This window comes from Centruroides sculpturatus, unplaced genomic scaffold, assembly GCF_000671375.1.
Source record: "Centruroides sculpturatus isolate CEXI.00-Female unplaced genomic scaffold, Cexi_2.0 scaffold98, whole genome shotgun sequence".
Taxonomy (NCBI): Eukaryota; Metazoa; Arthropoda; class Arachnida; order Scorpiones; family Buthidae; genus Centruroides; species Centruroides sculpturatus.
Window position 1 is genome coordinate 691115 of NW_019384476.1, and position 26749 is coordinate 717863.

General features: G+C 30.4%; 1 long non-coding RNA gene across 1 annotated transcript; it reads left to right on the forward strand.

Moving 5' to 3' along the window:
• The first annotated feature begins 3918 nt into the window (after positions 1-3918).
• LOC111621331 lies at positions 3919-24518 on the forward strand. The gene is made up of 4 exons (XR_002756052.1): positions 3919-4024; positions 10593-10689; positions 14309-14365; positions 24449-24518. It is a non-coding gene; the product is annotated as an uncharacterized LOC111621331 (long non-coding RNA).
• The last annotated feature ends 2231 nt before the right edge of the window (positions 24519-26749 follow it).

Here is a 26749-nt window from a genome sequence, read left to right on the forward strand (position 1 = left end):
TTCATTGTAAACTGACAGGTGCCAGCATTTCTGACGTATTTAAATCTGGCAGTATGTCTTATATTTTTGATTTTTTTCGATATATGACACTTTTGACACATTGCGATTAGAAAAAATTCCAGTGTGATGGAGAAAAACTAAGGTCATTTTTGAATTCAGCACACAAAAATACATAGGAGTTCACCACCAAAACTTGAAAAACATGATACAATTGAAAAAATGAATGCCTGTGTTATTAATAGTATACTATATAGTATTAGAAAGTAACACTTTTATTAATTAACATTATTGAATTTTTGAATTGAATTTAATTTTGAAAAAGTTGCTAAGGTTTTTAGATCTTAGTCTCTATAATATACAGTAGAACCTCGATTATCCGCCCTAATTGGGGACTGGGGTTGGTCGGATAATTGAAAAGTCGGATAACCGAAAAGTATGAAAAAATCCATTATTAGTGTAGTATATTATTATATCCCATGTAATTAGTATATTAGTATATCGCTATTAACCTATTTTGCGTTGAATTTTCATCGATGTTAAGCCTAACAAAAATTTTTTAAAATAATAANATGACTTGGGCACATAACAGATTTTGTTTATGCTTTGAGCACATTTTTTCATTATACATCATAAAGTTTGAACTTCAAAGCATTGTATAAACTTGAAGGCAAATTTTGAATTTAGTGTTCAAATGCTGAATTAGTTGATGAAGCTAATATCAGTCGACTGTATATATTTTCAAGAAAAATTTGTGATTTATGTGTATATATATAATGTTTTCATTATTTTTTAAATTATTATTTATCTGTTCTTATAGCAACTTTTAAATTTAACTTTTTTACAGAAACAAGAAGTTGATATATTAAAATTGATATGCTGTTTAATTAAAATACTTATTAACATTTCTTCTATTACTTATCATAAAAATTATATTTTTTACAAATGTAAATAATTCAGCTTGAGACAAAGATATAGATTTTGAATGAATGAATTTGTATTAATTTTGTTAAGGAATTAGGATGGAAATTGACATGCCCTCAAATTTGATCTGTTGTTTAACTGCAAATTTACAGACTGGACTAGAAAGATGTTTTTATTGCAATTGTTGGTCTTGATCTTAAATCAAATTTCTATTTATTTTTCAAAAAACCTACAAAAGTTTTGCAAATTTTATTCACTGAAGGCTTTTCTTGAATCTATCAAGTTGTTTGAGAAGTAAGAAGCGTTCATTGAATATTTTATTAAATGTTTTGTTACCAGATTTAAAAGTTCTGTAATGGTTGTCATTAGTACCGTTAATTGAGTTAGAAGATATCTTTATAACACACATTTTCTTTGTATTCTTTTATTAATGTTTTGATTTCAATCTTATGTTCAACTGTTTTCTATGAATTGTAATCTATTTTAGTATTGCTTTTGTATTTGTTTTCTAAAATTGTATTTGAAATAAGTCAAATTTTATAAATGTAATAATGGATCATAATAATAATAATAATGTGAAAAAAAGTTATAAATTTTTTATTGTCTTCAGGTACATACATTTATTATTCATTATATATACAAATTATACTTTTCTTTCAAAATTTTATTTGCATATTGCAAAATTTTATTACTACAGTGGTGCCACATACTTCAGATTTCATTCATTCCAGGAGGCTGTTTGAACTCTGAATTGTTAGAAGTCTGAATAAATGTTTTCCTGTTAGAAATAATGGAAAGTGAATTAATTCAAACCCTAAACAATACCACTTTTGGTAAATCTAAAACACCAAATACACATAATTTAAGGTAAAAATAACAAAATTATTACAAATGTTGCTTCTAGCACTTGGTATAATTATATTATAATTTTGTTTCCATACTTATGTAGTAAAATTTTGTGTTTATTAAATTGTTTTCACTTTGATTCCAAAGCATTTGTGCTCATCAATTGTCTGAGAAGCCCTCACTATTATCTGCCTCATGGTTGTTGATCATTTATTTAATGTAAAAATAACAGTTAAATGTCCCAAGGAATAAATTAAAATATGAAAACAAGTAAAACGGCAAAACCGTATTTGGGACAAGACTATGTCTTGGAGACGGAATCACTTTGATGCTCAAGGCAGGTCTCATTCTCCTATCTTCTTTGATATCTCTGCTTTTGGGTGCAATTGTTCAAACTTTGCCAGCCATGACCACGAGATCGTCCACGATGCATCTTCGATGAAATTAACCTATCTAATTTCAAAATTTCTCTCCATTGCATGTCAGCCAGGGTTGAATTTTTGTCAATGCATAACGAAAAGTTCCCATTTTTGAAAAAAATAATTGTGGCTATTGTATCATCTGAAATTATTTTTTTATTTTGCACAAATAATATACAGTTTAACCTGATTATAATGTCATCGAATGTAATGTCAATCCTAATATAACGTCAAATTTTTATCGGTCCTACGATTTTACTATACTAGATAATGTTAAAAAAAATCCCATTTGTAACAACATAAAACCATTTTAATGTCATTTTAACGTCATTTAACGTCATAAAACCATTTTAACGTTATATTTGAAGCACTCCCAAATTTACAAAATTAGATTACAAATTTTATTTAACATAGAAGAAACTACATGTTCAGTCCTAAGGTCAGAGTTCACTTATAATGTCTGTGGGTGGTACTCTCTCCTACCCGACTTTGGTGGGGTGAGGTGACTGTTTTGCCTGATTATACAAGAAGGTCACCACATATTTTATTTTGACTCGATTCTCGGTCCTCCGACTCCCTACGAGTCTGGATTTTTTATGCATAAATGATTTGGGCACCTAATAATCTTTGCCAAATATCAACTCTCGACATGTACTCCTTCATACCTCTATGCTGGTAAGAACATTAGGTGGTACGATTTTATAAACAAGACAGTCTTGTCAATAATAAGTAAAATACACAAAATTTTATAATATAATGAAAATTTCATTTACTGGTTGCACATTGACTGTGGCATCTTAAACATTACCACCAGATCTGCCACACATGTACCACTTTTATGCTTTCTGATAAGTTTTTTCACCTTGATGATTAAAACTACAACCTTCCTTTTAGCCTTTATTGCTTCCACATACTTCTTGGATGTCATGGTTAATAAGTAAAAGTTATGTTGGAATGAACAAATGTTTGCATATTTTTAACAGCTAAAGTTATCTGACATAGATGTGTGATTCAATTATAAAAGTTGTGAAATTTAACATATTTATTGTTAATGTGAGATCATATTCTTAGTTCAGAAGATTATTTTAAACTTTTTACTTCACATTTTGTTTGAATAAAATAGAAAAATATCTTCAGATAAAAAGCATATTGGGAATATTATGCTTTTTGTTTGGAAGGATACAATGCTATACAAACAGTAAAAAAACAAAAACTGCAGGGTGTATGGGAAAGATGCTGCTAAACTTTGAACATGTCAAAAGTGGTTTCAAAAGTTCTATTTTTGAACTAAAAGATACAAAAATGTATGGAATGCCCAAAAGCAGTTGTTGAAGAAAAAATTCAAGAAGAAATTGCTAAAAATTAATGAATAATGCACAAAGTATATATATATATATACATATACATATAGCTAAACACCAAAAAAACAGTGAAAAAAATCAATGAAAAGATATGAATGTAATATGAGAGTGAGAGATGACTTGGGCACATAACAGATTTTGTTTATGCTTTGAGCACATTTTTTCATTATACATCATAAAGTTTGAACTTCAAAGCATTGTATAAACTTGAAGGCAAATTTTGAATTTAGTGTTCAAATGCTGAATTAGTTGATGAAGCTAATATCAGTCGACTGTATATATTTTCAAGAAAAATTTGTGATTTATGTGTATATATATAATGTTTTCATTATTTTTTAAATTATTATTTATCTGTTCTTATAGCAACTTTTAAATTTAACTTTTTTACAGAAACAAGAAGTTGTGTGGGATCAAGAACTGTATGATCAGTTTGAATATAAAACACCAAAGTCATTCTTTCATACATTTGAAGCAGATGTAAGATTTTAATTTTTACCTATATTTGAGCATTCACAGGCCAAATTGATTAACTCTATTTGTAAATCCTTAATATAATCATTATTATTTTCAAATTTTTCACATAACTAATTTTATATTGTTATATTAAAGCATAGCTTTAATATAACAATATAACAGTATATAATAATACATTCTGCAATGTTCATTTAAATTTAAAGTTTAAAAGGAATTTTTAAAAATAATTTATATTCTCAATTTTTATACTTTTTGTCTTGTGGAGTTAATCAATTTGGCAAGTGAGCAGCTCATTTATTATTAACAAGTTTTTTCTTTAATTGTAATCTTAGCAGTAATTGTTGATGTAAACTTTTAAAACTATATTAATTTAAGTAAATAAGTTTTTTAAAATAATTATATTATATAGTTAAGACTAATTTGGAATTTTCATTCTGCACTGTCTCCAAATGCAACAATATTCCTTTTAAAATGTATACAGTGGAACTTTGCTTAACAAGTACCTCGCATAACAAATATTTTGCATAACAAGCAAAACAAATTGTAAAAAAATGACTCACTTAACAAGTAATGTTTTGCATAACAAGTTACAAGGAGAGGGGAAGTCCTGGATTGTGTGCATGCTCCATCAGTCTGTGTTTAGTACTCGTTCTGCAAGCATCTTAGTGTCGCTCATGCTCACACATTTTTCCAAACTTGGGTTCACACATATGTATAAACATCAACAACCATAGCCCATTATATAATAAACACACTAAACAATATGCCAAACTCTTAGGCTATGTAAAGGATATAATTAAATATTAGAAACTAATTAATTTCACTAGAGGTCGGCAGTTATGCTGCCATCTTGTACTAAATTTAATGACCAATTCCAAATTAAATTTTAGAAATGTCTAAATTAAAAATTAATTATTTATAATTATTAAATTTAATACAAGATGACAGCATAACAGTCTACTTCTAGTCAAATTAATTAATTTCTAATATTTAATTATATCCTTTACATAGCCCAATAATTTCACATATCCTTTTGCATCTTTATCAGACATATTATTTGTGATTTTTTTTTCTTTTCTTTCTTTCTTTGTAAATTGAATTCTTATTTCAGGTTGGTTCATTCCATGCTAGAAGAAAAGATAATGATGATTCATGCTTTTTAACAATGTATATTGTATAATTTTCTTTGAATAAACATTATATATAAAATATTTGATTATTTTTTTCAGCATGGAACACACTATTGTATTTTACATTAATTTATATGAGAGAAACAGTTTTGCTTAACAAGTATTTTGCATTGCAAGTAAAATTCTGGAATGAATTATGTTTATTAAGTGAGGTCCCACTGTATAACAAATTTTCTTAATTTTTGCTTATAATCAGATTTTTATATTTTTCTAAACTGCAACAATAACTGTCTGCAGTTTATTAATTAAGTAATCTAATTCAATAAAATGACCAATTTCATATTAGTTTTCTTCCTGAACTAGAGTTTTTAAAAAAGCAAAATCACAAAACTAAATGCTTTCAAACTCCTGTTTGAACAATTTTCTTATTTGGAACACATCTGCCAGAGTTTAAACTTGAATGTTATTCTAGAATAAGAAGATATTGCATACAAATCAATATCAAAAAATTACACTATCATTTACAATCTGTCAACTGCATTATGAAACAACCTTCCAAATAGTGGTTGTTTCTTAATGCAGTAAACAAGTTTGACACTTCATTCTGATGATATTATTGTAGGTACAGATTTGAAATTTGTTTTGAAATATGCAGTAATGTGCATAACACTTCAAGTTTTGTCAGTACATAGAATTATGAATTTCCTATCATTAGTCAACAAGAACTTCTTGAACAATGGCAGGAAGTTCATAATTCTCTATTGGGCATTGACTTTGAAGCTCCAGATGCCGAAATGCAGTGATTAGGTTAGGATCATGCCAGCTATTTTATAGACCTACCATGCACCATTGGTTGAAAAAAGGAATTTTCCTCTTCAAGCCAGTTCAACATATCAACACAAAATATAAGTCATGCTTGCTTGTCACATGATGTATCTATTGCAACAGTTGAAACTTTTATAGTTTTAAAGCCAGTCTCTTGTTCAACACTGTTGTTATGAGAGAGAATATCAACTGGAAAATAATCAAACAGAATCCTACACCAACCTTTTCCTTTCCAGCAGTAATTTGAAGATTTGACAAATGTGTTCAAGCTGCTTTACAGTTCTGTTTCAGATCTGTTGGTCCATTAACTTGTTTTTGGTGAAAATTCATTTAGGAGGATTTTTAAATTTGGAATTTTACGAAAACAAATATTTTAAGTATTGTTCTATTTTATATTTAATAATTAACCTTTTTGTCTCTAACTTTGGAAAATGCATCTTCCCTGTTTTCATAAGGGGTTGCCATGTTGATGATGGTAGCTGACTTCGTCTCTTCATTTGTTATCATGAAGTCTGGGCATACAAAATTTAGTAACAATCAACAACAAATTTTTCAAAGAAAAATCATTAAGAATCAACCTGACAAAAACTCAAATCACTCTATTTGCTATCTATACCTCCTTGGAACTCGACAAAAAGTTCAAAGACTTAACTTATGTACAACAGTTCTTATGAATTAAGATCCTAATTGTCACTTCAATATACTAGGAACCTTTTACCTCAATTCTCAAGACTTTCTAATCTTTGATCCACAAATCGAATAACTTCAAATCGCCTTGGAACCACTTTATTGCTATCGGACACCTCTTGTCGTTTGCTGCTACGAAGCTCACCACGCTTGTTGCTAACAGAAGCTCACCTCAGTCATCTTCACTTGAGATTCGGACTTTATACTATGAGGTGATGTCACAATTCTGATTGAGATCACTCCCCTCATTTACATACTTATCACTATCAGTAAACATTTCCTTCCTGCCTGGCAGCCTATTTCCCGACAATTCTCGCTAGCCTTTTACATTATTCTTTTTTACAATTTTTCAGGATGTTTTATTCTATAAGGTTTAGCAAGTTCCTAAGTTGTGCTTGTGGGGTCTCCCCTCCCTTCTTTCTCAGTGCAGACTTACTTTTTCCACTCAGGAGCGCAAGTGTGTGCGAGTTTTTTCTATGGCGCTTTTTTTTTTTTTTTTTTTGTCGTTGAGTTGGTTCTTTTTCTTCTAACTTTAAGTTTCTAAGGTGAATGGTGAGGAAACCTTCATCCTAACAAAACTAAGCCACAAACAAAATGGAATAAAAAGCAAAATAAAAATAACTAAAAATAACACTCGTACTTTGTTCCTTACAACTGTAGCGTGTCTTGCTGGTAGTGTGTGCCTTACCGTTGATAGATAGGGAGGCACATTTCTTGAACCAGACACCTGCCCACTCTGCCCAAGCCGCAATTTGTTGAAGTTGTTCCGTTAGTCTTTGTTGAGTTTCACTGATGAGGGTGACATCGTCAGCTTATGCTGGGATGTTAAATTTGTTGCTATATATGTCGTATCCAGTGTCCAGCTTTGATGTCACCCTAATACCTACCTCCAATTCAATATTGAAGATGATTGGACTAATTGGGCACCCTTGACAGACACCTGAAAGAATGGGGATGGACTTGAGTTAGCCAGAGTTAGTCCTGATGCATGTAGAGCCACCAGTGTAAAGTGTGCTAATGGCTTTCACAGAGTTAGGATGAAGCCCTATCCATTTGAGGCCCTTCCACAGTATTTCATGTGGGATGGCCCCAAAGGCATTACAAAGGTCAAGCTGCACAATATGGTTCTCCTATGACGACAGGTGTCCTGAATGATTGTAAGATACAGTTATGATCCTGACACCCTTCGTAGTGCACAAATTCTTTCTGCAAGGGTGATAAGCAGCTATAAGTCTTGCACCATTTCAGCAGCCTGTTTGCCAGGCAAGCTGTATAAAGTTGCCTCATAGTGCAGGATAGTGAAATTGGATGCCAATTGTGGATTTTGTCTAGAGAACCTTTTTTGTGGGCCAAGATGGTGGTGGTCATCTGCCAGGCATGGGAATGTGTGCCATGCATTTGACCACATTAAAGACGCCCATGAGGATGTGGCCACCGGGCTCCGGACGCTGCCAATGGCTATACCTCATGCCATCTGGGCCTGGAGCAGTGTTTTTGCCACGGTGAAGACAGTCTGCAACTTTTTCCAGCATGAAGAGAGGGTCCAGGGGTCATTGTCACTAAACTGGAGCCTGCTTGTTGATCAGTGGTGCTGGGTCAGAATTTGCTGGTGGTTCACCAAGAACTGAACTAAAATGAGCGTGAATTAAGTGTTCAGGGATGTTATAATACCTGGTACCTACTCCAGTAATTGCTGAAAATGCTTCTTTTTACTATGTTAGAGACAATGAAATATCAACAATGTACAGGTAGCCCTCGGTTTACGCCGCAGTTCTGTTCCTACAAAAGCTGGCGCAAATCGAGTCGGCGTAAAACTAACCCATATTTACAGTGAGGTATAGGGTTAGATTCTACATAAGTGAAAAATAAGCTAATAATTTTGTTTATTAATACAATATAATACAAAATATATAAATTTTTAATTTTTAAAATGTATTTTATCATAAAATAAAATAAAATGTTTTTATTTAAAAATTTTAGTTTCGAATTTCTTACATTTTTCAGAAAAAGTATCCCTCTTTGTTTACATTTTTGATTTCTTTCATTAAGAATTTCGGAATATGGTCGAATATGATGCTCCTTTTACATTTGCACTTCGCTCCCAATGTTGTCTAACTCACAAACTTCATCCGTCAAACTTTCCTTAGTTGAAAGGATATGTTAACTCGACGTAGAGCTATAGACGAGCGAAGACACTGATTGGTCGACCACCGGTCGTCGTAGCGCATATATAAGGTCAGTTTGAGCGGGAAAATTCAAGGTGGCTAAGAAGAGATAAATATCATCTGGCCAACGAGAAGTAGATTTGTCTCACTAACGATAATTTGTGAGCGCCAGAAGTGCTATTGCATTGTAAGATGTTTTCCTGAATGAAATGATACGGGATACATTCATTGGCGCTATGGATTTGGACGCCATTTATTGGACTATTAAGTTTAATATCTTGACTCGTGGGTACCTAAACATTTAGTATTTTACTATTAATTTAATGCAAATGTATACATACCCAAAATATTAAGAAAAAATAAATATATTCAATAAAAATCTTTGTTTTAATGAATGTACAATGTCGCAGCTCGGTAAATACGTCAACACTGAAATGAAAATCAGTCTAGCATAGGGAAAATCAGGGAATTACACCTTGAAACGGCGAATTGCGCAGCGGCGTTATTGTGAATTGGCGTAAATTGAACCAGCGTAAACTGAGGGCTACCTGTATATCAAATTAAGCTGAATAAGAAAAAGTAATAAAATACTAAAATCAAAACTAAACTGATAACTTAAAATCAATTTCACTGAAACTGTTATGTATTTTGTCATTTTTAAACATGGAATATGAAAGAAAAATTAAGCTTGTTTTCTTTGCTGTTTAATTTTTTCACCAGTAATGAAACACTACGAGCCAAACAAATTTTATAAGATAAAACATTTTTTGAGACTAAGTCTGCCTCATCATCAGATCTTAATGTTAATCAAACAAAAAACAATAGTTTTAAACTTAAGATTCCAGATTCAAACTTTCATCCATAGTCAGTGACTTTGAACTGTCAGTTACTCATAGACTTTGAAATCTTTTAAAAGTGGAGATAGTGCTTTACAATTTAAAATATAACACAGAAGACAAGCAACTAAAAAAAATTTAATGTAGATGATACATGACTATATAAATGCAACTTTAACAAAAAAATGATTTGCTATGGTAGCCCTAAATATCTAAAAAAATTCATTTTTAAACGTTTAGTGCTACGATGAATCTTAATATACTATGAATCTAATTTCAGTATTTGAGATATTCATCTAAATATGACGCTGATGATAGGATTGAAATTCTGGGATTTAATCAGAAACCTTGCATTTTTTGTTGAATTTAAATCCAGGGATTTAAGTTCTCTTATCAACATTGAATTCAGATGGACATCTTAAATACTAGAATCAGATTTATTGTCATGTTTATTTTTTACACATTTAGCTATTGCGCATGAACATTTTTTGTTAAGTAATGTTTTATTGTCATGTGTTTATATTATGAATTATCTGTTTTTAAAAGATTTTCAATATTATATGCTTTGCATGGAAATTCAAATATGTTACTGTTTGATGTGTAATAAGGCAAAAAACAATAATTTTTAATGTCTTAACCTTGCTTATTGTCAAATATTCTTGGAAAAATGTTTTATCTTAGGAAACTTGTTTGTCTCTTGCCACATAGCATTTCATTATAGTTGCTTACAGATGGAATTGTGTGAGAGAAGCAGTATTTGATTTTAAATTTTTCCATATTTAATCATTGTTGAAAAAAACTGATATTAAATCATGTAATTGCATTTAAAACACTTTTTCAATTTACTCTTTAATTTTAATTAAATTGTAAATTATTCTTGCATTGAATTTTGAATTTTGATTGTTTATTAATTGAAATTATTTTGTAGAATTGTTTAACAGGGCTGAATTTTGCGGATGAAAATGAAGCAGAATTTTTTAGACAGACTGTTACAACAAAACTAAGGCAATGGCAACAGAAACAAGGTGACTTAAATTATTTTCAATTTAATAATTAAGAACAATTAATAATTCTGTTTGAATAATGTTAAATGACAAATTGTGTACTAATTCTTGTAGTACTTGTGTATTTTTTCAACAGCTTCTTAGTATATGTATAAAATTGTTTGTTTATGCTGATTTTTGTGCATTTAAGTTGTTATAAAATTAATACTATACTTAATTTTTAATAAATAGTGTGCTTTCTAACTATTTTCATCTTGTAATCGTGCTATTTATTAGAGGTTGCTTACTATTAGAATAAATATTGTATATTAATATTAATAATATATGAATTGCATGATGAATTCTTCTGTAGACAAAATGAAATATGTAGAATAAATCATTGCAACTAGTTTAAAAGTACTTTCTTTTCATTTTTATTAATTATTAATTTTTTAAATGTTTGAATAATATTTTTATTCCAATTTTTAGACTATATAGTAATCTTAAATATCATTCATTTAAGTATTTAAATAGAGGTTGTGTTTTTGTTATGTTTTCATTAAAACTAATAAATTAATAAATGGTGATTTATTTGAAGAATTAAAGTTTTATGATAATTAACTGAATAATTTAAACAGCATTATATTTTGATATAAGATATGTTTTCTAAGTTTAAATTAATATTTTATGAAGTCAGAACATTAGCAAAGCCTCTTCTATGTGGCTTACAGAATTGCATTCATTCTCAAAATCTGTTTGATTAGTTTTGATTAAACTTTGCCATTTTTCATTAATTGAGATGAGGAATTAAAAAATGTAATAAAAATGGGGGTCCATGACTTTGTTTTCAAGATATAAGGTCTTAGCATGAGCACATGCAACAAAGCAATATCACACAAATTGATGACAGTCATGCAATGTTTCACAGTTGCTAACATGCCTTCTGTGGGCTTATAGAATTGATTTTGCCATTTTTCATTAATTCTGATGAGGAATCCAGAAATGTAATGAGAGCCCATTTAAATGTAAAAAATGGGAGTCATGATTTTATTTTTGATGTACAGCGGTGTCAAAGTGACAGTGTCCATACTCTCTGATGCAACTGACTTGTGAACATGCCTAACAGAATTTAGGCCTGGGATCAAAAATGAAAACAGCATTGCATACACCTAATGGAAAATAGGTGTGAAAAACAAAAGAAACACAAGAATAAAGCAATTGAGGCAATTGCTTTATTCTTGGCAACTCTCCATATCAGCAAGTGCAAGGATCAGGTCCTCCATGGCCGGCACATACAAGGATAACCTCTTTTTTGGTGGCAAATGCAAAGTTCACCTGTCCAGTCTGTCAGATACAAGGATTGCATCTTCCGTGCTTAACAGGTTCAGGGATTGCTTCTTTCTTTCTGGCTCCTCCTCATTTCTATCGCAATACAACAAAGTCGTACAATGTCCCTATAAAATAATCAATAATTTTTAAATGATAAACAATAATCTTTATAAAATAGATGAAATAATATGTTATTCTATATCAGTGTTTTTCAACCTTTTTGAATACGCGACCCCTTTACAAGTTAAAAAATTCTGGCGACCCCCAAGGCCATATTAAAACTATATCAGTGATTTTAAAAATTATGTATTTAATTTTCTTTCTGTTGAGAGAAATTATTGTTGACTAAAATAAGAATTTAAGCAGAATCGACAATAACTTATGACACGTATAGTATGATACTTCCTTTTCATAATAACATTGGGTTCCGAGTGATGTTGACTTTTTTTTTTTTTTTTTTTGAGTTGAGAGTTTTCAACTTCTACTTTTCTACTTCTTACTTCCTTTTACAAGTCAGCTCAGCACTTTTTCGGCTATCATTTTCTGGGGTGGGCCGTACCCACCCAGGCCCCTCCATGGCGACACCCATCATTCAGACCTAAATGTCAATCAAAAAACCAACTGTACTGTATAATAAACAGGTACAGCCTTCTCGCTGAAATTGTAGTTTTTTAATGTAGTGTAGGACCTACAAACACTTGTCTTTTTCTTTTACCCGCGACCCCCCCGTGTAAGGCTTTGCGACCCCCAGGGGGGTCGCAACCCACAGGTTGAAAAACACTGTTCTATATGATTATGATGCAAAATAATAATCAAAAGTTTTTCCTTTTTAAAATTGTCAGTTGCTTTCAGTAATAATGACAAAGAAGATGAATTCACTGAGTTCCATTTAAAAACATGATTTATATAGTATGCTAATATAAAGGCAAGATGCAATGGATCTTGTCTCTAAACTACCTTTAGATCAAATAATTTTTTAATTCTTTAAGCAGTGGCTTGCAGGCTTTATGAGCTAGTTGCAGGTTCACAATTTTTGATAGCCCACCAGCAATCCAGTATTGCATCAAATATACTCTTATATATATAAACAAAGAATGATGATTATAATCTGTATTCATTTATATAAAAAGTATATTAAAAAGCAGAGAAACAATTAGCATTTTAAAATTATTTTTTGAAATTTTTTTTACCACTATAAAAATTTGCATCTTTTGAAGATTACTGCCTTAAGGAATGTACTGAAAACCATAAGATTATTTTGTTAATGAAAAATAACTGAAATTAAAGAGGTTTAGATTATTAAGTTTGGGTTAAAGGTTTGTGTTTTCAGATTTTAAACTTTACTATTGAATATTTACATTTAATTAATTAATTTATTTATTTATCTAAGCATACTGGTACAAACCATGATGCGGGGAGAAGAATAAAAAACAAAACAAATATATAAAATTATACAACACATCCGACAAATATATACAACAACATCAATAAAATAATAATCAAACAAACAAAAATATTAAATACATTCTAAACTTAAATTTACATTTACATGGGAGAACTATTCAAAAAAATAACAAAATAAATTGATAACCAACAAACTAGGTTAAACCTTACCTAGAAAATAATAAATCAACAATTAAATCGCTTGTTCACAAAATCGGATAGTCTTCCAAGTATTTAGAACAACTGCTGGTTAAATAACAGAGAGACCACGTCGTGGGCACAATTTACATAAAATTATTAACAGTATTTTACTATAAACCTAAAAAAAGGAAAAGAAAATCAAAATTATCATAAAAATGAATACCTTAAAAAACAAATCAAAATCAGATATTACTTTTTTAGTCATCAAACAAAAAACACCAGAATATATATATTAGTTTTGAAGCTGACATAAAAAAATGTTCCAATTAATCAAAAGAATTTTGAGAATTTAAAAGTTTTGAATTTTAAGTAATAATTTTTAAAAATTGTCTAAAAAGTGATTAAATTGTTAAATTCTAATCTAAAAAATTTTTATTGCCTATTTTGAAACTGTGTTTTTTTTATTTATTTTTTTGTGTCACAAACAATTGCATTGATAGACATTGGGCATTTTATTTATTGGGCATTTTGGCCTCACTCTTTATTCTGTAATATCTTGTGGGCCCACAAGATGCTACAGAATAAAGAGTGATGCCAAAATGTCCAGAGTCTATCAATGCACTTAGTTGTGACACAAAAAAACTAAAAAATTTTATTATACATTTTTTCTGTTTTATTAATAATTTTAATTGGTTGGTTAAATTTTATTATTATTGTACATATTAAATAAATTTTGTTTTTTGTTTAGAAAGAAAACATGCACATCAGTCATTACAGCCTTCACAAAGAAGTGTTGCTGCTTCATGTATGTATATTTAAACATAACTAACTTAAAAATTAATTTTAAAGATTTGGCTTTTATAATGTATTTTAAAATATAAATCATATGTATAAATATATAGATAAGATATATATATATATATATTTATATATATATACAAAATAAATGNTTGGAACAATAAGGCAATAAATATAAATTACTCAATGTACATTGATACATAGCCAAATGATTGCCTTAAATACTCTGGCTATAAATCTGCTAATTCTAATATTTAATACTAAGTAATTTGCTACTGTAGGTAGACGTTAGGTGCCATCTCTTATCTAAATTAATATTTATAAATTAATTTAAATAAAATATTAAATGTTGTTATTATATGACATCTACCTCTACTAGCAAATTACTTTTGTATTAATTATTAAAATTGGCAGATTTATAACGTTAGTATTTAAGGCAATCATTTGGCTATGTATTATACAGGGTGGGCCAATGAAAACGAAGCGGCAGAGATATCGCATTCATCCAAACAAATCGCTCGGACAGGTTGATTTTATTCTCAAGGGGGACATCTTCAGCAATAAAGTTTTTGCGATTCTGAATACAACAGACAACAAAAAATTTTAAAAACTCATTCATTTTTTATTAACTTAACAAACATTTATTTCAAATAAAGTAACAAAAACTTTCAGAATCGTAAAAACATCCAGAATTCAGAATCGCAAAAACTTAATTGATGAAGATGTCCCCCTTGAGAATAAAATCAACCTGTCCGAGCGATTTGCTTGGACGAACGCGATAACTCTGCCGTTTCGTTTTCGTTGGCCCACCCTGTATATATATATATGTATATACATATATATAAAAGGTTTCGAGTTGTGGTGGTTCAATGTACATTATAAAAATATTTTATTCATACTTTACATTATGACAACAATTTAATGCATTTCATTACTTATACAAGTTCATTATTAATACATATTTTTAAAACACATTTGATTTAATGGACTTTCAGCAACAGCAGACACCCCTTTCCTCAATTAGTCCATTCAGAGGTTTACTGTATTTAGTTTATTGATGTTAATTTATAGGAAAAGTTTTGTTTTTATCTTTTAAATTAAATGATGTAAATTACTTGGTAATAAAGATAAACATTAAAAATTAATTTTAATTATCTTCATTACCAGAACTTCATAATAGGCCAGTCTGTAAATAAAATTATAAGGATTTATTGCTGTTCTCTGGTTCTTTGATTTGTAATGGCTGAATAAATTTGAGAAATTTTTATATATATTCAAAAAATAATTTGTGGATTGTAAAAAATTGTTTTTTATATCTAGCTTTATTTTGAATTTAATTAAAAATTAAATTCTAACTTTTTACTATCTTAACTGTAGAAGAATTATAACATCTATATAAAGTGTGCTAATTTACTTATAAAAAAAATTAATCTTCAGAGTAAAACTGGGATCACACAGAGAAATACCATTGAAAACACAAACTTAAAGCCAAAACCAGAAAAATTTTTTGTCTGTCACACACAAAATTTCTAGAAAATCAAGTCAAGAGGTACTTAGTGGAATTTTTTTCTGGTTGTGTAAAATGTAGATGTTGACCAGTCAGATTCCTGGGAGTGATGATATGTTTACAACATCACTGATGTTGCTGTTGTGCTGCCCGAGGCTGAAAACAAGAAACTGCATGAGCTTTTATTCAAATTTACATTGAAATATTCTGTGCAAAAAAAATATTAGAGCTGAAATAAAAGACACTTTACAACACTAGGCCTTAAAAAGCACACTAGAATAGAAAACTTTACTTACTCGTAGTAATACTGCTGATCATGCAGATGAAATTCTGTTCCAGGAAGCACTCACAAAATTTATAGGCACTGACCCTACACAATGGCCATGCATTTCCAAATTCAACACTTCTAAACTAGCAGGGAAAACACAACGCTATGAACACTTACATATTACCAGATTGCACTTTTTCTGTTTCTACACAGGACACACCTAATATGCATTGTGTTGAAATTAAGGCACAATACCAAAAGCGCACAATAGGACACCACCTGGTGTAGACAACATTCACAATTTCTGGTAGAAAAATACATCCTTGCACCAGGAACTAGCTAAATGTTTAATTCATATCATTAACAATCTACAAGATGTGTCAAATTTTCTCATGCAGGTCATCACCTACATGAAAACAATAACACCAAAGACCTTGCACAGTACAGACCAATTAAACCTGGTACTCACATGTGGAAATGGATGATAGAAACAGTTGCTGTTCTGTCGTCTTTCCATGTTGCGTGTACTCACATGCGGAAAGTACCCTAAAATTGAAATGAGTGCCATCTGCCAGCTGTAAATGTACACAGCTACTATAGTAGGTAGGTCCTAATAGAAAGATGCCTAAGGTAGACACATGCCAGTAGTCTAAAATGGCACCCACCGGAATTGCTTTCTTATATCAATTAAACTTTCTAAGTTTGCCTACAACCTTATAGCAAATCAAAAAGCTCAAAAAAGAAGAATTTGGATAGGAAAAATATTCTAAATTGTTGAAAGTTAGGAATATCAAATATTATCGTAACTGAATTACGATTACGCCATTTCAAATACTTTATGCAGTAATTATGTCTATTCAATGTTAATATTAAAATTGGAGAGTAATATAGCGTATAAATGAAATATACAAGGGTATTAGTATATAAATAAAGCTTTTTAGCCATGCTGACTGCCATAGTTTCCACGTGATGTTTATGATGACATTGCCAAATGGCCTTCCTATTGGTCTAATTTTTACTGTTCCGCTTTCTACCATGGCAAAAGTTGAAAATTTTCAACTTCATATTTCATCAGCTTCGATGGCAAAAGTGACGTCATTTTCCTTTCTGTCATCCGTTGCCACATGTGAGTACCAGGTTTTACATGTCTTCAAACACTTCAGAAGATTCTTACCTCTTGCGTCGCAAATAAAATATACAATTATATTGATGAATACAACATTCATACAGAACAACAAAAAAGGCTGCTGTAGAAACCACAAAAGTTACAAAGAACAACTACTCGTTGACTCTGCCATCCTACAGCAGGAGCAGCTCTTTGCATACACATTTGCAGCTCTTTGCATACACATTTGCAGCTCTTCGGACATAAACTACAATTTCACCTCATCTCAAGCAGCCTAATAACATGAGTTTATGAGAGAGAGCTGCCGAACAAACTTCGACTTGTATGGCATACTCTCTAGCACTCTTTAGCCTGTCCACACATGACCACACTTGCGTTGATCAATATGAGTCACATATGAGTGGTAGCATTTGAAGCATATCTATATATATATATATATAACCCATTGAACATGTGTCCGTCTGTTTGTGTAACATTATGCCAAAAATGTCCACTAGAGGCACCCCTGTTGTGTGTTGTATTTCACACATTTAAATTAACAATATAAATTATTATTTACATTAACAGTATAAATTATTATTATTTATTTGGCCAATAGCCAAATTCACCTAATAACTAGGCAAATTTGGCTATTGAGAGCTGCATATATGCATATATGTAATATATATATGTATATTACATATATGCAGCTCTCTGGTACTTTTGTTATCCTGTTTCCATGACAATTTGGCTCTTCTTACTTGACAAACTGCCAACCCCTGTCCTATGGCAAGTTCATAAGCAACACAGAAATATACGTATGGCATACATTGATTACAGAAAAGCATTCAACAATGTCCCACACACTTGGCAGCAGCCAATTCATCCCCAATGCATACTCAAGTGATATACAAATGGGGTTTGGTCTAGACCTGCCATGTCCAGCCTGCGGGCCACACATGGCCCACTCAATGTTTTTGAGCGGCCCTTTTAAAATGGTAATTATTCTTGTGATATTTCATTGTAATAAAAATCTATACATGTATAGTTAAATACATTAATATGATGTATAACATCTTATCACGTACACTCAGAAATTAAAACTAGAGATGCCACGAATATTTGGCTACTATTCAGTATTTGGCCTATTCAGCTACTTTTTTTAATATTCAGTATTTGGCCGAACATTGCATACTATTTGGTCAAATACCGAATACTAAATCATGAAAAAAAAAACACATATATTACTCAAAAACATATTTATTTTAATCATAAATTATTACATTTAATACTTAAAATCTATCAGTGGTAAGTTGTGATGAATGAAAACAATTTTTTCAGCATTTGTCGATATCAAATGATTGTGCTTTTCCTCATAAACTATATCTGCTTCTGAAAATAGCCTCTCACTATATACACTACTGCCGGGAGACGATAGATAAATCTTAGCGAATTCTGTCAGGCTTGGATACTGTTTTGTGTTTGATGACCACCACTTGTAAAGGTCTGCCGTTCGATCGATCTAGGCAAACAGTTTTCATATAAAGTGATTCAAACAGTGATATCTTTTAGTAATAAAGACTATTACTAACACAATTTGATGTAACAATGAACAAATAATGCATGTCATGACACGATCTACTCGCAAATAAAACAAATGCGCCCGCTGTGTTGCTACCGCACCCACCGCAATGAGACAGGTCGTAACCTGTCGCCCACAAAATGTACAGATATTTTGCCAAACATTTGGCCACCGAATATTCGGCACTTCAGCTTGAGAGCGTAGCCGAATATTCGGTATTTGGTATTCAGCAAAATTACTATTCGTGGCATCACTAATTAAAACAGTTATTAAATATTATTTAACAAAGCTTAAAATGTATGAATGAAAATGACCAGAATGTTCCTGAATTATATGAGGGACAGTGACTTTTGGATTTATGTTTCCTTACAAATATCACAATGAAATTAAGTGAACATAATAAATAGCTTTAAAGTGGAAACAAATTGATCACAGACTGTTATCAAAATATAGAAAAACTCAAACTTTATGAAAGTCAGTTAAAATCAAAAACTACAATCCATTTTCCAAAATTACATAAATTTAATAGTGACAAAAAACATTTTTCTAAATATGCACAAGAAATTACTAAGAGTTTCAAGAGAGATTTTCATATTTAAAAATTTTAATTTACTAATTTACTAAGAGTTTCAAGAGAGATTTTCATATTTAAAAATTTTTGAGAATATATTTAATATTTTCTTATGTCCATTTGACATTGTTGTGGAACAAGCTCCAACAAATTTGCATATAGACTTGATCTCCAGTCATCTTCTGAATTGAAATATATGTTTGAGGCCAATGACAAAGTTCAGTTTTATACAAAATACATCTGTAATGATAAATTCCCTAACCTAAAAAAACTTGATGAGCATTACAGTTGCAATGAGAATCACCTAGCTTTGTGAATTTTTTTTTTTTTTCAAAATTGAAGATTGCTAAATGTAAAAGTCATAATAGATTGACTGATAAAAACTTACAAAACCAACTATGTTATACAACATCAAAAATACCTGTTGATATTAAAAAATTAAGTGAAAAAATTGAAAAACAAGTTTTACTTTAAAATACATACAAAATACTGTATAATTGTATATGTTTTGTTGTAAATAAATATGTGCTGCCGACAGTATTTTTTTTTTGGTTTTGGCCAGTAAACAATTTCAGTTGGACAACACTAGTCTAGACAAATGCAAGACACTACACATTGAAAAAGAAGTTCTGAAGGCAACTTTGTACTCAGAAGTGATGATATTGAATCCATAGAAGAGGGAGAGAGTTACAAATATATTTTGCAACTGTATTTAGGATTGCAACAGGCCAAACATACAGAACATGCACAGATAAAACAAAGATTAACACTTGAATACCAGAACAGATTACATGCAGTACTAAGAACACACCTAAATGCAAAACATACTATTAAAGCTATTAATGCCTATGTTGTTCCTATTCTCTCTTGTTCTTTTGGAGTTATACAGTGGACATGCACAAATCTCAAGCAAAGCAAAACAAGAATAACCCTTATTGTTTATGCTTAGTATCACCCCAAAATCATCCATAGAAAGACTAACTTGTCCTCATAAAAAAAAGTGGCTTTGGTATAACTAATATAATTAACTTGTACTACAAATACATTCTGACACTATGGGAGTTTTTTCTTTTTCCAGAAAAAACAAGAAACATCAAGATAACATAAAACTATAACTCTAGCATACAGCAATAACACACCTTTAAACTTACACTCTGAGCATCTAGACATAGCTGAACACACAAATAACATAGAAACCACTAAGCAAGCATAGATTGGAAAGTCATTTCATGGCAAGCATGCCTATGACCTGACTCGGGGCTGTGTTGACAAAACTGCATCAAACTGTTGGCTGACTAGGGCTGCCTGTTTGGAGAGATTGTGGTGTTTATGGTTGCCATTCAAGATCAGGTCATAAACACTAAAAACTACAGAAAACATATCCTGAAAGGATACATCACTTACAAATGACTCTTGCAGAAAATGTCACATTCTGCCAGAAACAATACAACGTATAACTTCTGGTTGCAAGCTCTTAGCACAAACAGACTATTTGCATAGGCATTATCAAATAGCAAATATAATACTGAAAGCTTGCACACAAAAGCATATTATTTAACACCCAGTTACCATATTATAAATATATTCCACAGTCAGTATTAGAAAATGAAACACAAAATATACTATGACAGAGCCATAATTGCAGATAAAACAATTCATCAAAATAGACTTGACATCACTTTCATTGACAAATGCAGTAAGATTGCTTATATAATGACATTCCAAACAATCATAACAAAACATGCCCACACTAAAAAAAATCAAGTACACTTTGTTCTCCCAAGAAATAAGGCAACTGTGGAGGATGGATAAGATATTTGTTGTACCTGTTGTCTTCTCTTCTAATGTTGCTATACCATATACACTACACAAAAGTCTTGAAGTGTTAAACCTAAATAAAAACATATACATGGCACCATAAAAAGCTACAGTATTGAACACATCACATTGTTAGGAAGTTTCAAGATCTTGACACATACACCAATGTTACAATTATTTGGGTAGCTTCTCTGCTTCTTCCTTGTCATTATTGCCAGCTTCACCATGCATGGTGACGCTATGAATTCCACACCTTTTTTTGAACCTAAAAAACCACCCCCTGTTGGCTTTAAACTCCTCTTCTTCATTGCCACTGCTGCTGCTTGTTCCAGAAGTGTTTTTCTTCAACTCGTAGATGAGTTTGGCTTTTTGACAGATAACTTCTTGGGTAGAGATATCACCTCTCACCTGCCTGTCATTGATCCAAACCTTCAACAGCTTTTCCATTTCGTCATGGAGTGAAGACCTACGCTTCACATGGAAGATCTTGGAGACTCCCTTGGCAACCTTGGCTGACTTGATGGTGTCTTTCTTGCTTGAAATGGTGTTGATGGTGGTCTTGCTGAGACCAAACTCTTTGACAAGGTGACACTGTTTNGTTTTGGCCAGTAAACAATTTCAGTTGGACAACACTAGTCTAGACAAATGCAAGACACTACACATTGAAAAAGAAGTTCTGAAGGCAACTTTGTACTCAGAAGTGATGATATTGAATCCATAGAAGAGGGAGAGAGTTACAAATATATTTTGCAACTGTATTTAGGATTGCAACAGGCCAAACATACAGAACATGCACAGATAAAACAAAGATTAACACTTGAATACCAGAACAGATTACATGCAGTACTAAGAACACACCTAAATGCAAAACATACTATTAAAGCTATTAATGCCTATGTTGTTCCTATTCTCTCTTGTTCTTTTGGAGTTATACAGTGGACATGCACAAATCTCAAGCAAAGCAAAACAAGAATAACCCTTATTGTTTATGCTTAGTATCACCCCAAAATCATCCATAGAAAGACTAACTTGTCCTCATAAAAAAAAGTGGCTTTGGTATAACTAATATAATTAACTTGTACTACAAATACATTCTGACACTATGGGAGTTTTTTCTTTTTCCAGAAAAAACAAGAAACATCAAGATAACATAAAACTATAACTCTAGCATACAGCAATAACACACCTTTAAACTTACACTCTGAGCATCTAGACATAGCTGAACACACAAATAACATAGAAACCACTAAGCAAGCATAGATTGGAAAGTCATTTCATGGCAAGCATGCCTATGACCTGACTCGGGGCTGTGTTGACAAAACTGCATCAAACTGTTGGCTGACTAGGGCTGCCTGTTTGGAGAGATTGTGGTGTTTATGGTTGCCATTCAAGATCAGGTCATAAACACTAAAAACTACAGAAAACATATCCTGAAAGGATACATCACTTACAAATGACTCTTGCAGAAAATGTCACATTCTGCCAGAAACAATACAACGTATAACTTCTGGTTGCAAGCTCTTAGCACAAACAGACTATTTGCATAGGCATTATCAAATAGCAAATATAATACTGAAAGCTTGCACACTAAAGCATATTATTTAACACCCAGTTACCATATTATAAATATATTCCACAGTCAGTATTAGAAAATGAAACACAAAATATACTATGACAGAGCCATAATTGCAGATAAAACAATTCATCAAAATAGACTTGACATCACTTTCATTGACAAATGCAGTAAGATTGCTTATATAATGACATTCCAAACAATCATAACAAAACATGCCCACACTAAAAAAAATCAAGTACACTTTGTTCTCCCAAGAAATAAGGCAACTGTGGAGGATGGATAAGATATTTGTTGTACCTGTTGTCTTCTCTTCTAATGTTGCTATACCATATACACTACACAAAAGTCTTGAAGTGTTAAACCTAAATAAAAACATATACATGGCACCATAAAAAGCTACAGTATTGAACACATCACATTGTTAGGAAGTTTCAAGATCTTGACACATACACCAATGTTACAATTATTTGGGTAGCTTCTCTGCTTCTTCCTTGTCATTATTGCCAGCTTCACCATGCATGGTGACGCTATGAATTCCACACCTTTTTTTGAACCTAAAAAACCACCCCCTGTTGGCTTTAAACTCCTCTTCTTCATTGCCACTGCTGCTGCTTGTTCCAGAAGTGTTTTTCTTCAACTCGTAGATGAGTTTGGCTTTTTGACAGATAACTTCTTGGGTAGAGATATCACCTCTCACCTGCCTGTCATTGATCCAAACCTTCAACAGCTTTTCCATTTCGTCATGGAGTGAAGACCTACGCTTCACATGGAAGATCTTGGAGACTCCCTTGGCAACCTTGGCTGACTTGATGGTGTCTTTCTTGCTTGAAATGGTGTTGATGGTGGTCTTGCTGAGACCAAACTCTTTGACAAGGTGACACTGTTTTACCCCACTTTCACTCCTTCTGATGATTTCTTGCTTTGTTTTAATTGAAATCACCTTTCTTTTTTTTTTTTTTTTTTAGAAGCCATGATGCATTATAAACGACTCAACTGACCAGATAATATGATACGAATAATTCTTTATTAAGATCACTAAACACTACTACATCCAGCTGGTTCCCTCGAGCCTCTCTCACTCTGTATGTTTTTCCACACCCTCTCTTTTCGTCCCTCCACCTCTACACAATTACATTTCGTTTATTTGAATCATCAACATATATTACATTACATTTCTACTTCAGATATACTAATAATACATTTTAATAATACTAATATATTCTAAAAAAGCAGATTGTCATTGGCAATGGCAAAAGAGTAGAAACATCATTCGCACTTGTTCGAAGAAAGTCCATTGTTCATCTCACGTAACTGCCGAACAGAAAGTCCGTTGTTCGCAGTGTCTGTTATTTGAGGCATACGTTATAAGAGGCACCACTGTATTTCATTATATTCAGTTATAATTTTAGATGTCTTCCAAAAAATACTCATGAAAGGACATTATTTTATGTATTCATATAATTACACTTTTGTTTTATTATATTTCACATTTTAAAGATATTTTCATATATAATTTTTAATATTTAAAATATTTCTTAAGTATATATTTTATGAAACCATATTGAAAAATAGAATTTAGGTATATTTACTTTTTACATATCAAATTGATTCATATAATGTTTGTATATTTATACATCTTATTAAAGCTACTTTAATTTTAAAGTAACAGGAAGAAGAGCTGAATCATTGCCATCATTGAGCAATAACAGCAACATAGAGAAAAAGAAAAAACATAAAAAACGACCAAAGATCACGAAAAAAGATATTGGTTTGCCAAAAAATTTCATGTAAGTATTTTAAATTTTCTTATCAGTCAAATTCTATAATCTAGTTTTGGAAATGGAAAAAGTCTTTTAATTAACTTTAAAGATTTTATGGACTTTTTCCTCATCGTCTTTGATATATAATGCTGTTCTTTATTGACAAAAAATAATAAATGTAGATAAACTGCTTAATCAAAGTAAACATGGAATGAATGAATATGCATATGTGATTTTGGCTTTTCAATCATTTTTAAGCATCTGGGGGAAAAACAGTGTGTGACAGAATGAAGTTGCCATGGATACAGTACATTGACATAGAAACAAACCAAAACTAACAATCTAATATTAAAAAAACATGACAAAATTATATATTTATTTCTGATTTAGCAGTTTATTTACACTTGTATTTATTTTGAAGTGTTTGTTATGGATTAAAAATAATTTTATAATTTTGATTATGATAAACTATGAAATTTTTATTTCCGTTAATAAAGTTACAAGTATAATAATTTGTGGTTAGTAAATAATATTTAATTTGAGTTGTTATAAAAATTTTTTACTATAGATAAAATTGTTTTTTAGAAAATTATTTTCTACAACTTTAAAGTTTTAGAGTAAAAGTTACAATTAAAAATTTCATGTTTGTTTGTTTGAATATTAAAGTGATGTTGAGTATCTTGTGCAATTTAAATATTGTTTAATGTAATACTACTATGCTGAACTTAAAGTTGCTTATTTTATTTAAAATATTAAGTTTCAAATATTAATAAATATATTTAATATTTTATAATAACTATACTTTGAAAAGTTGAAACTTTTTTCTTTATTATTTGTTTATAGTAAAAACAATTAGCTGTCTATTCATAACAAATATTAAGACAAAAAAAATATGCTGTTATTTAACTATTTTGAATAAATGATGATATTTAGTACATTGGCCTGTGAAACAGTAAGGTTAATGTATTGTCATATGCTAGTTTTGTTCTGATAAATCTGATTTCAGCCAGAAACTTTATTATTCAACATTTCCTCCAAACATACAGTTAAATAATAGAACATTTTTCTTTTTTAATATTTATGAATAAACTGGTGGTTGCTTTTAATATAAACAAATCTCAGCAAAAAGCTTTAAGCTTTCAAATATTAAAAATATATTTTAACTAATATTTCATAATATTATTTGAAACTTAAAATAACTTGCTTATTGTATTTAAAATATTAAGTTTAGTATAATGGATTTCAGCCAGGAACTTTAACAAACTAATGAGGAATTATTTAGCTCTCTTCAATTAATAAAATGTTTTCCAGATGATATAGTGCATATTATGTTGTTGTTCTTAACATATATCAAACAAAAATAAATAATTTTGCTCAGAGTAAGTGAAATAATTTTTATTAGATTTTAAATAGAGGATATTTATTTTCATCTTTCTAAAAAATACATGTATGTGATTTGGTAATAGTTGACAAATATATTGCAAAATATACTAATTTTTATGGATACCATTTGTTTCTATTTTATGGATTTTTTGCTGCAGAATAATAATATAGTTTCAGTTGAAAGAAAAAGAGAACTTGTTTATGGAACCTTATGATTTATAATGCAGATGTTATCTTATAAATTATTAACTAAAAGATGAAATTTTTTCTCTCTCTATTTTGAGACCTATTACAACCTAAACACTAAGTAATGTTTTTCTGTTTTTTACAATTGCACAAATTACATAAATTTGATTTTAATTTTAGTGTAATATCTAGCCATATTATCACTTTTAAATTACTTTAATATCAATACTACTAAATTTATAATCTGTGTGCATTTTCTTATGTCAATTGAATCTATTGTATTCTTTCTCTGTACTTAGTTTAGCAGTAAATAATAAAACATTCCTTTCAACCATAAAAATCAGAATTTATTCATTTATTTTAAGGTTTAAAATCAAATGTGTAGAAATAAAGATTTTTACATTTAATGTTAATTTTATAAAAAGCAAAAGTGATTAGTATAGGCAAATATAAAGTTATGGAAAAAGAAATATGGAATTACTCTAAAAATGATACAAAAAATATTGCATTTATATTATTGAGTTTATTGTACTAGCTGTAAATTATGGGATATTGTACAATTATACAAATCAGATTTTTTACTGATTGATCAAATTTAGCAAATGAGGTCTCAAATTAAATCTCATGACTTCTAG